Source organism: Capra hircus, chromosome 9 (genome assembly GCF_001704415.2).
Source record: "Capra hircus breed San Clemente chromosome 9, ASM170441v1, whole genome shotgun sequence".
Taxonomy (NCBI): domain Eukaryota; kingdom Metazoa; phylum Chordata; class Mammalia; order Artiodactyla; family Bovidae; genus Capra; species Capra hircus.
In genome coordinates, this window is record NC_030816.1 from 29172483 (window position 1) to 29186446 (window position 13964).

General features: G+C 38.4%; 1 protein-coding gene across 1 annotated transcript in view; it reads left to right on the forward strand.

Moving 5' to 3' along the window:
* The window catches only part of SNX3 (sorting nexin 3), a 49127-nt gene that overhangs the window by 598 nt on the left and 34565 nt on the right, over positions 1-13964 (forward strand). The gene's annotated exons all lie outside the window — the stretch shown is intronic.

The following is a 13964-nucleotide window of genomic DNA, read 5'->3' on the forward strand; positions in this document are numbered from 1 at the left end:
GCCACGGCCGCCCAGGCGGGGACCCCTGCTGACACGGTGGGGCAGACTTGTCCACGGGCGGGGTCCAGGCCAGGGCCAGTCTTCGTGTAGGGCTTTCGTGCAGGGCTTGGATGGGGGCTTGTAGGGTGAGCTGAGGCCAGCGCTGGCACTTGAAGAAGGCACTCGGAGAAGAGGGCGTGGGTTGAGCGCCTCTGGCCCCTCAAGCAGCTGATCTGGGAATGACATTTGAGTTGGAAAGGGGTAGATCTTTCCAGAACACAGCCCTTTATCGAGAATGGAGCTATCTGTGACTGAGAAAAAGGGTTTGCGCAAAGTTGAAGCCAATCCGGTTTTCTTTTCCTGGAGACTATTCCCCCCGCCCCACCCCGAGTCGGCCAAGCCAAGCTGATTCCTCTCAGGCCCTTCCGTGCTACCAAACTCACCTAGATTGCACGCTTTTCTGAACAGAACCTCCAGAAAGTTTACAAAAGCCTGTCAAATTTGGTAGGGCTGAGCCAGGTGAGAAAACGGTGATGGAAAATGATTGACCTTAGTATTTTGGGCCACAATTGTGCTAAAGGCTGAGGAGTGGGAAGTGTTGCCTGCCTCACAATCAAGACTACCACTGCTTTAAGAAAAGCCTGCTTTAAGAAAAGATCATTTAGGGATCTTGCTCTCCTAATTTCGAGATTTGCACTTCACTGAATGAAAGAATCAGCTGAAGTAGAACCACATTTATAATTTCATAACCAGTATTTGTTGGCAGTAAGTAATTCAGATGATTTGAAAGATGCTAATTGAGAACAGTGCTTCATTCTCACATTCTACTTCAGAATTAAAGAATTTCCTCATGTATGGAAGTATCTTTAAAAATTAGTTAGTGAAACGAATCCAGCTCCTAATGACAGTAACAAATTACTAAAAATTAAGCCTAAGAATTTGGTTTACGAGTAATCAAATTTTATGTAACAAGTTACTATTAACATTCAAGTGGAGTAATTTCTCATTAACTTTCTAATTTTTGTGTGGTAAGATAGAATATACCATCTTAACCATTTTTAACTGTACAGTTTAGTAACGTTCAGTTTATTCACTGTTGTGAAACTCAGACTTATGTGTTGCTATAAAAAATGTAATAATCATCCAACTTAAAATATGAAACTAACCTGTTAAATGTTACAAGTCACGCTTGTCTCTCTAAGGATGTGTAAAACATGAGTCACAAGCAGTCTTGTTACAGCGAAACTGCAGAATCTGAATTCCAGTGTACCTAAGGAAGCATATTGTCATGTAAGCCTAGTGAAAAAAAATGAGGCATTTTTTTCCCCTTAACTTTTGGAATGGTTTTGGATTGCCTTTAATATATCGCAGGTTGTAACTGAAAAGAACTTCTTTTACTCTCATTCATCAGCATATTTTCCTTTATTTCTTGTGCTACAGCAGAGCTTGGTATTCCTGTTTCTAAACTTCAGAGCTAGTACTTCCTGTCACACAACTGAAGTGGAATCTCCTCATTTAATAACTTTGTGTTTGTCATGCTGAGTTCTTACATAGTAAATGGACTTTAAGTATAATAACAATTAAAAAAAAATTCATTTGATTTTTATTACCAAAGAGCTTATGTGACACTTTGAATTGTGCTTATGTTACTGTCATTTGTATTTTGAAGAAAGTAATCCTTTTTAAGAGTGATTAATGAGTTAAGGAATTAACAGTATCCCCCATGGATACTGAGAGATGACTGTACTTACCTCAGAGGTAATATACACCTACATTGGTTTGTTAGATTATGTACACCAGTTTGTTATGTGTTAATAACTGTTAAGTCATAAGTGCTTGTGCCTTCTAAGAAAATATAATTGTTTCTAATGCTTATGAAATACCATTGGGGATTCTCTTAATAATGTAATGTGTTAACTGTAAATGCAGGACACCGTATAGTAAGATATTAGGACTTATTTTAGCAGCATGTGATTTTTGAGAGTAATTAAGTTACAACTGCCAGTGAGAGGAATAGGTAAGTCATTTTGTCATTTATTACTATTTTTCTAAACTGTTCCTTCTCTCCCTAGCCCCTGCTGCTTGCCTTCTGCTGTTGAATTTGACACGTGTCAGACCATTTTATGTTCCAAAGTTTGGGCCCTTAAACTATCCTATGGTTACACTCTAATTTTAGTCTTGAGAAAAATGTTCCATTTTATAGAATCTGATTGAAATTACTCTAATTCACAGAGTAATTTTATCTGGATGGTGGCAGTTTAGAATGCAAGTTTCCCAATCTCCATTTATCTTTTGGTTTGAGGGTAGTGTTTAAGACTATTAGGATCTCTTGATTATCTCTGTGCTTTTAAAAATAATTGATACAGTATTAATGTTTTTTAAAATCATTCTAATGGTAGCATAGCAGAGAGCACCATAAATGATTAAAGGATTTGGAAACCTCAGGTTCTAGAATTATTTTGGCATATTAAAGAGAAAACTGAAGGGGAAATTCAGTCACTGTTTATAAAGTTTGTGCTATAATGTGGCTTTAATTTTCTGAAGACTTTAAGTTAATTAAGGTGTATTGTACCTAGAGAAAACTGCTTTGAACCAGAGTGAGTTTAAGGATTTTTCTTGAGCTCTGAGTTCAAAGAATAACTGAGTAAGGTGCAAAATCTAAGGTCCACTTCCCTTCTGTAAAATAAGTGTGCTAATAAAAGTACAGTTGGTTCTTTGTATTTGAGGATGCTGGTTCTGCATATGAGTATTCAACCAACCACAGATCTAAAGTAGTTGGAAAAAAATTCCAGAAAGTCCCAAAAAGCAAAACTTGAATTTGCTGCACACCAGCAGCTATATATATAACATATGCATTGTGTGTTAGGTATTATAAGTAACCTAGAGATGGTTTAAAGTGAAAGAGAGGATGTGCGTAGGTTATATGCAAATACTAAACCATTTTATATAAGGAACTTGAGCATCTGCAGATTTTAATATGGAGGTGTGTGTATCCTGGAACCAGATCCCCCATGGATACTGAGAGATGACTGTACTTACCTCAGAGGACTAATGACATAATACACATAAGTCTCTTTAGCACAGCGATTGGTATATAATAGACATTCAAAAGTTACTTCTTTCTAAGTACAGTTACTTCTAAATTAAAAGTCATTGATCAGCTGACTATATTCTCTGCGTTAATGTGCAGGTGAGTTACTAAAATCATTTGATTTTCTTACCAAGAAATCTAATACATTTGTGTCATGCCATGTGGGAAGTTGTGATGCCATTCAGAATGTAGTAAATTTCACACTTAAGACCAAAAATATTTAATAGAAGTCTCCATATTTTAAGGTGAGGGCTTCCCACATGGTTCTAGTGGTAAAGAATCTGCCTGCTAGTGCAGGAGACCCAAGAGACTCAGGTTCAATTTCTGGGTCGGGAAGATCCCTTGGAGTAGGAAATGGCACCCCACTCCAGTATTCTTGCCTGGAAATTCCATGAGAGAGGAGTCTGGTGGGCTACAGTCCAGCGGGTCACAAAGAGTCAGAGACAACTGAGCAACTACGCACCTAAGCACACACAGACATGTTTTCAGGTAGTATGTTTCCTGTGATTGTGCTAGTATTGATTTTTTTTTTTTTTCAGTTTGAGATCTAATTGACATATAAAATTTGTATTTAAGGTGTACAACATAATGATTGTTATATACATAAATGACTACCACCACAATTTTCATTAATATTATCACCTCACATGCTTCTAAAAGTAGCTTTTTTAAGTTGAGGCATATTGAAACATAAAACTGAATAGTAAAGTTTACTAATAAGCCTTGTACCGGGAAAGATAATGAAAGTAGATCTTGACAGTATTTGCCATTCTGAACTTGTATTGGTAGTTCTTCTCTGGATGAGTCCTCTCATTTTAAATTGAGTCATTAATATTCCCTTCAGAAATAAATTAATTTTTAGACTTGTTTTTAGGGTTTATGTGAATTCTTAAAGGGCCAAAATAGTATTTAAAAGAATCAAAGCATTTTGGAGCCGAAGGACATCTGCAGAATCTAGGTAGGTTTATCAATTGACCATGAAAAGTCTGATATACATCTTTGCTGCCAGCTATGGCTGACCTCCAGGATCTCTGTCAGGGAAAGACAGCTTTGAAGAGTCTGTTCTTACCTAACCCATTCCTTAATGTGGGGGGAGTGAGGCAGTGGCAGTTAAAAAGTAGCTCTGTTATATTGTGTTAAGGGATCCTATTTTATATTGTTCATTTTGGCAGATAAGGGAACCAACCAAGACACAGAAAGATGTCTCTTACCCAACGTAAATCATTGATATCTAACTCAAGTCAAAGTCAGGGCTCCCCTGATGGCTCAGACAGTAAAGAATTTGTATGCAGTGAAGGAGACCTGGATTTGATCCCTGGGTCTGAAAGATCCCCTGGAAAAGAAAATGGCTACCCACTCCAGTATTCTTGCCTGGAGAATCCCATGGACAGAGGAGCCTGGCAGGCTACAGTCCATGGGGCTGTAAAGAGTCAGACACCACTGAGCAACTAAGCACAAAGCTCATGAGTATCAGAGTCATGGTTGGATTTGAAGTATTGTGGTCCTCATTCTGTATTGCTTCACAGCTTCAGTTCATTTAAACAATACATTAAAACCTTTTTTATCTACATCCTGGGGAACCCTCAAGTGTCTGAACCTTTAGAAGGCTCAATATTAGCATCTTTGAGACCTAAGAGTTGACTCTTCATTAATCCACAGTAGATAAGATGCACCCCAGAAAAACAAAACAGCTGAAAAGAATGTACTGTTGAATTCTGTGCTATGATGAAATCACCTGAAGAAAAAGTGTGTGGTTGATTGGCTCGAAATGCTTATAAAAGGCAAGCTTCTTATGTATAAGCTGAAAAGTGAGGGAATTTATCACCTGAGTACCTGTTGTGTTCCAGACAGTTTGCTGTATATAATTTAATCTTTGAGTAACCAAGCAGAGCAAATAATATCTTTGTTTTGCAAATGTGGAAGCTGAAGTCATTGTTTATCCTCATCTCTTGTTCCTCCCTCATTCTCATTTTAGTCTTGCTGAACTACTTATATCTCCCAAATAAGCTGACTTCTATCCAGGCCTTTGCATACACTTCCTCGTCTGTCTTGCTTTAGCAGCCTTATCTGGCTATCATTACTTGTCCTGCAGAACTCAGCCTTGCTTTTACCCTTTTAGAGATTTTGCTGATCCCTGGAATCTAGACTGGATTTCCTCCCTGTGTGTCCTTGTAGCCCTTTTAGGATTACATTTGTTTGCTTGTATGGGCTTCCCTGATGGCTCAGATGATAATCCTGCAATGCAAGAGACTCGGGTTCAATCCCTGGGTCTGGAAGATGCCCTGGGGAGGGAATGGCTACCCATTCCAGTATTCTTGCTTAGAGAATTCCATGGACAAAGGAGCGTGGTGAGCTCGAGCCCATGGGGGTTGCAAAGAATTGGACATGACTGAGCGACTTTCACTTTTTTCCCTGTAATTCCTATTTGTTCTGTAACCTTCTAGAGGACGGGGACTGTCATGATCACCCTAACTCAACAGCTGACATTGTGCTTGACATGCAGTGGATACTTTAGGAATAAATGAAGTTTAGGAAGGTTGAGTAACTTGTCCAAAATCACAGCTATTAAATTGCAAAACTGGGATTTGAATATAGATTTTGTGATCTTCAGAGGCCATATTTTTTCTTTCACCTTCACTGAACATTCGTTATCACCTGGGGAGCTTTTGAAATCCTTTAGATTCTTTTTTAATTGGGTTAGGGTGGGATTTGGGAAGTGGTAATTTAAAAAGCACCCCAGCAAGGGCAGCTTGCTGATGTGCAGCAAGGATTGTACCTGGTGGCACCACGCTCTCTGTCTCTTGAGAGATGACAGGCAACAGAGAAGTATGAAAAAAAAAAAAATAGAGCCACAGTGGTTGGTAGCCTTGATGAGATTTTTTAAAAGGCAAATTCTAAGTTTAATTAGGTCTCATTTGTTTATTTTTGTTTTCATTTCCAGTATTCTGGGAGGTGGGTCATAGAGGATCCTGCTGTGATTTATGTTGGAGAGTGTTTTGCCTATGTTCTCCTCTAGGAGTTTTATAGTTTCTGGTCTTACGTTTAGATCTTTAATCCATTTTGAGTTTATTTTTGCATATGGTGTTAGAAACTGTTCTAGTTTCATTCTTTTACAAGTGGTTGACAAGTTTTCCCAGCACCACTTGTTAAAGAGATTGTCTTTAATCCATTGTATATTCTTGCCTCCTTTGTCAAAGATAAGGTGTCCATAGGTGTGTGGATTTATATCTGGGCTTTCTATTTTGTTCCATTGATCTATATTTCTGTCTTTGTGCCATACTGTCTTGATGACTGTGGCTTTGTAGTAGAGCCTGAAGTCAGGCAGGTTGATTCCTCCAGTTCCATTCTTCTTTCTCAAGATTGCTTTGGCTATTCGAGGTTTTTTGTATTTCCATACAAATTGTGAAATTACTTGTTCTGTGAAAAGTACCGTTGGTGGCTTGATAGGGATTGCATTGAATCTATAGATTGCTTTGGGTAGTAGCTTCTGCACAACAAAGGAAACTATAAGCAAGGTGAAAAGACAGCCTTCAGAATGGGAGAAAATAATAGCAAATGAAGCAACTGACAAACAACTAATCTCAAAAATATACAAGCAACTTATGCAGCTCAATTCCAGAAAAATAAATGACCCAATCAAAAAATGGGCCAAAGAACTAAATAGACATTTTTTATCAGAGAAATGCAAATCAAAACCACAATGAGGTACCATTTCACGCCAGTCAGAATGGCTGTGATCCAAAAGTCTACAAGCAATAAATGCTGGAGAGGGTGTGGAGAAAAGGGAACCCTCTTACACTGTTGGTGGGAATGCAAGTGAGTATAGCCACAATGGAGAACAGTGTGGAGATTCCTTAAAAAACTGGAAATAGAACTGCCTTATGACCCAGCAATCCCACTGCTGGGCATACACACCGAGGAAACCAGAATTGAAAGAGACACGTGTACCCCAGTGTTCATCGCAGCACTGTTTATAATAGCAGGACATGGAAACAACCTAGATGTCCATCAGCAGATGAATGGATAAGAAAGCTGTGGTACATATACACAATGGAGTATTACTCAGCCATTAAAAAGAATACATTTGAATCAGTTCTGATGAGGTGGATGAAACTGCAGCCTATTATACAGAGTGAAGTAAGCCAGAAAGAAAAACACCAATACAGTATACTAACACATATATATGGAATTTAGAAAGATGGTAACGATAATCCTGTATACGAGACAACAAAAGAGACACTGATGTATAGAACAGACTTTTGGACTCTGTGGGAGAGGGAGAGGGTGGAATGATTTGGGAGAATGGCATTGAAACATGTATAATATCATATATGAAATGAATCGCCAGTCCAGGTTCAATGCATGATACTGGATGCTTGGGGCTGGTGCACTGGGACAACCCAGAGGGATGGTACAGGGAGGGAGGAGGGAGGGGGGTTCAGGATGGGGAACACATGTATACTTGTGGTGGATTCATGTTGATGTATCACAAAACGAATACAATATTGTAAATTAACCTCCAATTAAAATAATAAATTTATATTTTAAAAAAGGGCAAATTCTAGGGTGGTAGGGGGAGGGAAGGGAGAAAAAGAAGCAAATCCTTACATGTGGCAGAGAGGAAAACCAGTGATACTGGCCAAAGATGAAAACTATTTTTAAAGGGGAGACAGTTTAGATACTATCAAAGCATGCCAACAACTTAGCTTTGGGGGAAGAAGGAGAAGCATTTACTACATTCAGCCAAGCCTGATCTTTTCACCCCTGTTTTATACCATCATGTCTATCCCTATGTAATAATCATGAAAGTAAGCCAGAAATTGGGAAGAGACAAAATTTATATCCATTTAAGAAATCTTTGTATTTTAGTAGTATTGCCACTCTGTACCTTTAAAGTGGAAAATCTACTAGTGCTTAATTTTCAGGTATTTTGGTGATTCCATGAGATTTTTCATCTCACTTTCACAGTCATACTTACCAAAAAAAGGATTGAAATGTTATTTTTAGATACTTTTATGTTTGTACCATAATATGCTGCTTCCATGTAAGCAGAGCCAGCAGTTTTTTGACTGTCAGATAAGAAAGATGGTGTCCGAGAAAATCAATACTGTAATCCTGGTACTGCTGTTTACGGATTGCTTAGTTAAATGATTTAAAGCTTTCAGCCAAATAAGGTAAATATTTAAAGAAATATTTAACTTAGAACCTATGAAATTGGACAGCATAGTAAAATATAACATATGGTCAGTTAGAGTATAGTTTGGACTGTTCTCACAGAGACCTCAAAAACTGAGTTAATTTTTTCATGTGAAGAAGTCTTGAGCAGGCCAGGGCTGGCATTGTGACTTGACTGTGAGCTTCCCGGTATCACATCCACATTCTAGGCAAGGCGAAGGCACATTTCTGCCCCATTGCCACATTTGGCGATAAAGGAAGCTGCGGAATTTAGTCTAGCTGGGCAGCCATGTGAAGAAAGGAGGAACAGACACTGTTCTCTGCTTCCACACAGTGGTGAGGAAGTGATGGGGTCTGTCCTCTAGGGTGTGGCATGGCAACATTCTCATCTTGTCTTTTTTTTCTTTGTTTGCTGATGACTGAGATTTCAAAGTTTAGAGAAAGGTTATTTTATTTGTAAGAAATAAAATTTGAGCTCCTGTTAGTTTTGACACTCTTGAATGTAAGTTGGTTTTTGTTTTATTTTTATTTTTTTGATGTAAATAAGTTTGACCCCTTCCAGAGAAAATTTTGGTGAGTAGAAAAAGGAGGCAGGCATGAAGACATGGCATGTTCGATAGAAGGGTATCATGGGGTCGAGTTTGGGTTAGAAGTACGGAAAATACATGATTAACTTTTTTTTTTTTTTGCCTTCAGTGACTGTTTAAAACTATGTAGGAGGTTTTACTTGGGACCAGTGTTTTAGTTGATGACATTGTATAATGGAGTATATTGTTTGAGCCACCTAAATGAGTGAGGTCAGTGTCTCTTACCAGGGAATCCTAGGAAGACAAAATAACGTTAATTACTTAGTGCCTAACAATACTAGAATGATGACTTTCTAATTATTTGCTCTCTAGACTTTTATAAATGAAGTAGCATCTCTGTTTCCTTGGCTTTCCTAAAATTATGCCACACCTGCCACCTATAGCTTGTTTACTTTCCATTTTTCCCCTTCCTGTCCTTGTGGGATGAGCTTCTCTGTTCTGTAGTAAGTTTGAAAATTCTGATTCATTTAGAGGAACAAAGGAGCCTCAAAGTTCCTTTTCTTATGTCTAGTTCTCAATATCTCCTCTTTTGCCATGACATTACGGATCATTTTCATGTGGAAACAAAGATAAAAGTCTTGTTGGCTAGGCATACTTCTGTGTATCACCAGACCTTTGTTTAAATTTACACTCAAAGATTTCCCTCATATTATATAACGGAGAACAGTCTTAAAACACTGATCACTATAGAACAGGGATCAGCAGCTGTGGGCTTCCCTGTTTAATGTTTTATTATAACACAGCATATCTTTTAATATTTTGTTTACATAGTATTTATGACCACTTTTGCACTGAAAGGACAGAGTTGAGTAGTTTCAACAGCCTAAAATATTTACTGTCTTGCCATTTGAGAAAAAGTTGGCCAGTCTGTGTTTTATGTAGCTTTGGAGTAGTGGAAAGCACAGCACCTGGAGAATCTTATTTGATTGTAAAATGTGGTCCTGTTCTTGGGTGCTGAATGAAATAGTAGACACCATTTTTTCCTTCTAAAGGTCGAGTTTTTGCAAAGACACAATCTAACCTTGTGAGTCATTACATCTGCTGTTCATATTAAGGCCAGCCACAAAGATTTTCAGTTTATAAAACTAGTTTTCTCACTTGAATACCTTTGTAAACTCCTTTGAATATCTAGAGAGAGAGAGAGTTGGGGCTGATAAAAACTGTTAGGTAGCTAGTTCATGGTGGTTTAGTTTCAGTTGATAAACCAGTGACAAAACTGAAGGTGGTGCCTGACAAAACTGTAGTTTGTTCCAGACAGGATTGGGGTTTAGATATTTTCTAGCTCAGAATTAATTTTTTCATACCATATCATCATTTAATGTTTTGTGTTCTTACATGGTAATTCTCTACATGTTATAGCAGTATGCCATTATTAAATGATTAAATTGGTATTAGTTGAACTACTGATGTGGGTAAGTTTAATGTGTGAATTGTAGAAAGGGGTTAAGTTGAAAATTGAGGAACTGTGATAGTCTCAAAATGGAACAATATAGTAAATTGATAGAATTTTTATCTTAGTTTAAAAGGGCAGATGATGTTGATATACTTAAGCTGAAATAAATTGTAGAGATTTTCACTTAGATATTAGATATGATTCTTATCTGTAATCTGTGCATTTGCCCAGTTTTATTCTCTTAAGACTCTAATCAGTTTTTTCCTAACTACATTTCTTTTTAGATTCAACTTAACATTTGAGTGGCTCCCGTGGGCCAACTCAATGGACATGGGTTTGGGTGGACTCTGGGAGTTGGTGATGGAAAGGGAGGCCTGGTGTACTGCAGTTCATGGGGTTGCAAAGAGTCGGACCCGACTGGGCGACTGAACAGAACTGGAATGCTAAGTTTAAAAAGATGTGGTTGCTGCATTTAGAAGTTCACACCAACCTGAAACAGGACTGGATGTTTTCTTTGATCAGTTTTCCCTAAAACTGTCCAATAAATGAACATTTATGAACCACCTAGTACATGCTAGTCACTGTGTTAATGTATGGCTTGCTCTTAAAGGCAGGAAGCTTATAGACTGGAGGTGGGGAGGTAGGTCACTTTGATTCCATTCAGTTCAATGTAATGATACAACCTAGATAGCATATTCAAAAGCAGAGACATTACTTTGCCAACAAAGGTCCGTCTAGTCAAGGCTATGGTTTTTTCAGTAGTCATGTATGGATGTGAGAGTTGGACTCTGAAGAAAGCTGAGCGCTAAAGAATTGATGCTTTTGAACTGTGGTGTTGGAGAAGACTCTTGAGAGTCCCTTGGACTGCAAGGAGATCAGTCCTGGGTGTTCTTTGGAAGGAATGATGCTAAAGCTGAAACTCCAGTACTTTGGCCACCTCATGCAAAGAGTTGACTCATTGGAAAAGACTGACGCTGGGACGGATTGGGGGCAGGAGGAGAAGGGGACGACAGAGGATGAGATGGCTGGATGGCATCACCGACTTGATGGATGTGAGTTTGAGTAAACTCCAGGAGTTGGTGATGGACATGGAGGCCTGGCGTGCTGCAGTTCATGGGGTCGCAGAGAGTCGGACATGACTGAGCTACTGAACTGAACTGAACTTCGTGAAAATAGTCATAATGTACAGTAGAACCCAAGCCTGCATGAAGGACCAGAGAGAACACCTGTCTTTTCCATTGTCAGTGACCTGCCAAAGTCACACAGTATTAATACTGGATTTTGACCACTTTATGCCCTGGGACCTATTGTTACTGTCTGGCTCAAACATCTTTCCCTACCTCTTTATTTATGGTGTGTTTTATTTTAAGCATGTCTTGGGCAATTGCTGTGTCTCAGCTGGTATGGTAGGCACTTTCTTCTCTGTTTTCTTTGATATAGTTTTAGTTATCTGCCTCTTCTTAGAAATTGTAATGGCTCTTATTTCCAGTTAGAACAATTCATAAAAATAGCCAGGGTCATTCTTATTTAACAGTCATTTCCTGTATCAGCCTGATCATGCTTTGTGATACAGCCATGAAAGTCTACCTGCTGTTCTCCTCTCCCATCTAACCCAAATGACCTTCTTTATTCCTCCTGCCAAAAGCTCATCCAGATATGTAAATATTGTAGACTGGTTTTTCCCAGTAACCAATATTATGTCAATTGCATAACTAACCACCCCAACAACAGTGATTTATTTCCTACATTCTGTGGTCTGGCTGGGCAGTTTCTGTGTGGTGATTTGTGCAACTGTTTTGAGCTGGAGAACTGGCATGTCTGGCTGTCTATCTCCTGGGGCACCTCATTGTCTTCCACATGGCCTCTCATTCTCAGTAGGCTCTACTGACTTTCTTATACGGCTGTCTCAGAATAGCGTTCCCAGAGAATGAAGATAGAAAGTTGCAAGACCTCTAGAGTTTTAGGCTTAGAAAATTGCTTGTCACTTCTACCACATTCTCTTGCTCAAAACAAGTCCTGGCTAGTCTAGATTCAGAGGTGGAGAAATAAACTCCACCTCTCAGATGAAGGTAGTTTCAAAGAATTTGTGGCAACATTATCTACCATACATTACTTGTTAGGAATCTTCAAATGTCATAATTGGTGGCACCTGTGGCTTGGGTTATTGTGGGTGCAGAAATAATAACTCCCCAAAGATTTCTGCTTCCTAATAATTAGAATCTGAATGTGTTAACTTATGAGAATGTTACCTTTGGAGATATGATCAAATCAAGGATCATGAGATGGAGAGGTTGTCCCGGATTATCTGGGTGGGTCTGGTATAATCACAAGGGCCCTTATAAGTGAAACAGGTGGGAGAGTTAGTCACAGAAGATGTGACAGTGGACATAGAGGTTGGAGTGATCTAATCGCGGACTTTGAAGATGGAAGAAAGGACCGTGGGCGGAAGAATGCCAGTAGTCTCCAGAGGCTAGGTAAGACAAGGATGCATATCCCCTAGACCCTCCAGAAGGAATGCAGCCCTAGTGACCTCTTGATTTGTCCCAGTGAGACTCATTTCAAGCTTCTGACCTCCAAAACCATAAGATAATAGGTGTTGTTTTAAGCTACTAAACTAGTGGTAATTTGTTAAAGCAGCAATAGGAAACTAATAACAATGACATGGCCCTGTCTTAAAGATAATTTCCAACAGAAGGAAACACAATAGACTCACTCCAAGAGAATGAGAGTCAGTGGGGACTGGGCTCAGCCTGATTCTGAGCCTTGGGTATAGGCCACACAGCCTTATCTTTCTTGTCTCCATCAGAATCTAGCACCATCAGCTCTCATTATCCCTTGCCTTCTAGTCTGCCAAGATGTTTTACCAAAGGCATAGAAAAACACTTTTTCTCATGGAAAAAATTGAATGTGTTACGTTAATCGCCTGTAGAGGATTATTTTTCCAAACTATAGAGAAAATTACTAAAAGACTGTTGCTTTGGCTGTTGATGTGTAAGTCAAAATTAACAACGCTGCATAACTAGTGTTTAATTTTTTAGGAAGATTGAGTATAAGAGAAAGAACCACATAATTTTTGATTCAGTTGTTTGCCCTTGCTGTTGTGATCTAGTGCCTTTGTATAAGAGAGACTAAGACAAGTAATGTTTTGGGTGATGAATATCTTAGCTTATTAGCTCTTGCTTAAAATTTAACTTAGAAAAAATTTCCTACTCTATTATAAGGTCTTTGACCCTCCGTAATTTCAAGCCTAGTCTTAAAAACACTAGTATCCTCCATTTACTGCACACTTTAAGAGAAAAGTATTTTGACCTTTGCAAGTTGTGATTCTAGGCCTCAAAGTCTAAAATATATTTAAGGATTTTAAGCAGTGAATGTATAACTGTACAGTTTCTTCTAATGTCAGATATTTTTTTTTTGTTTCTGTTTTGAGAAGAAACCTGAATCTTAACAAGGCATTCATTCAAAATGAACGAAAACAATCTTTTGAAAACTCCTACGTTGATTTGTGACAGAATAGATTTTTAAAAATCCAGTTATGAAACCCATAAAAATATGTATCAAACATATGGTACCCAGAGCGTCAAGAATGTCAAAGCTAACAGTATTTTAGAAGGATTATAATTATATAGAATCTGATCAAACAAAATTAAGAAAAACTTGCTAGGTTTCAGTAGGACATCAGTTACGAATATACTTCAATGGATTATTTAGAATGAGTATGTTCTTCGATTTACTTTCC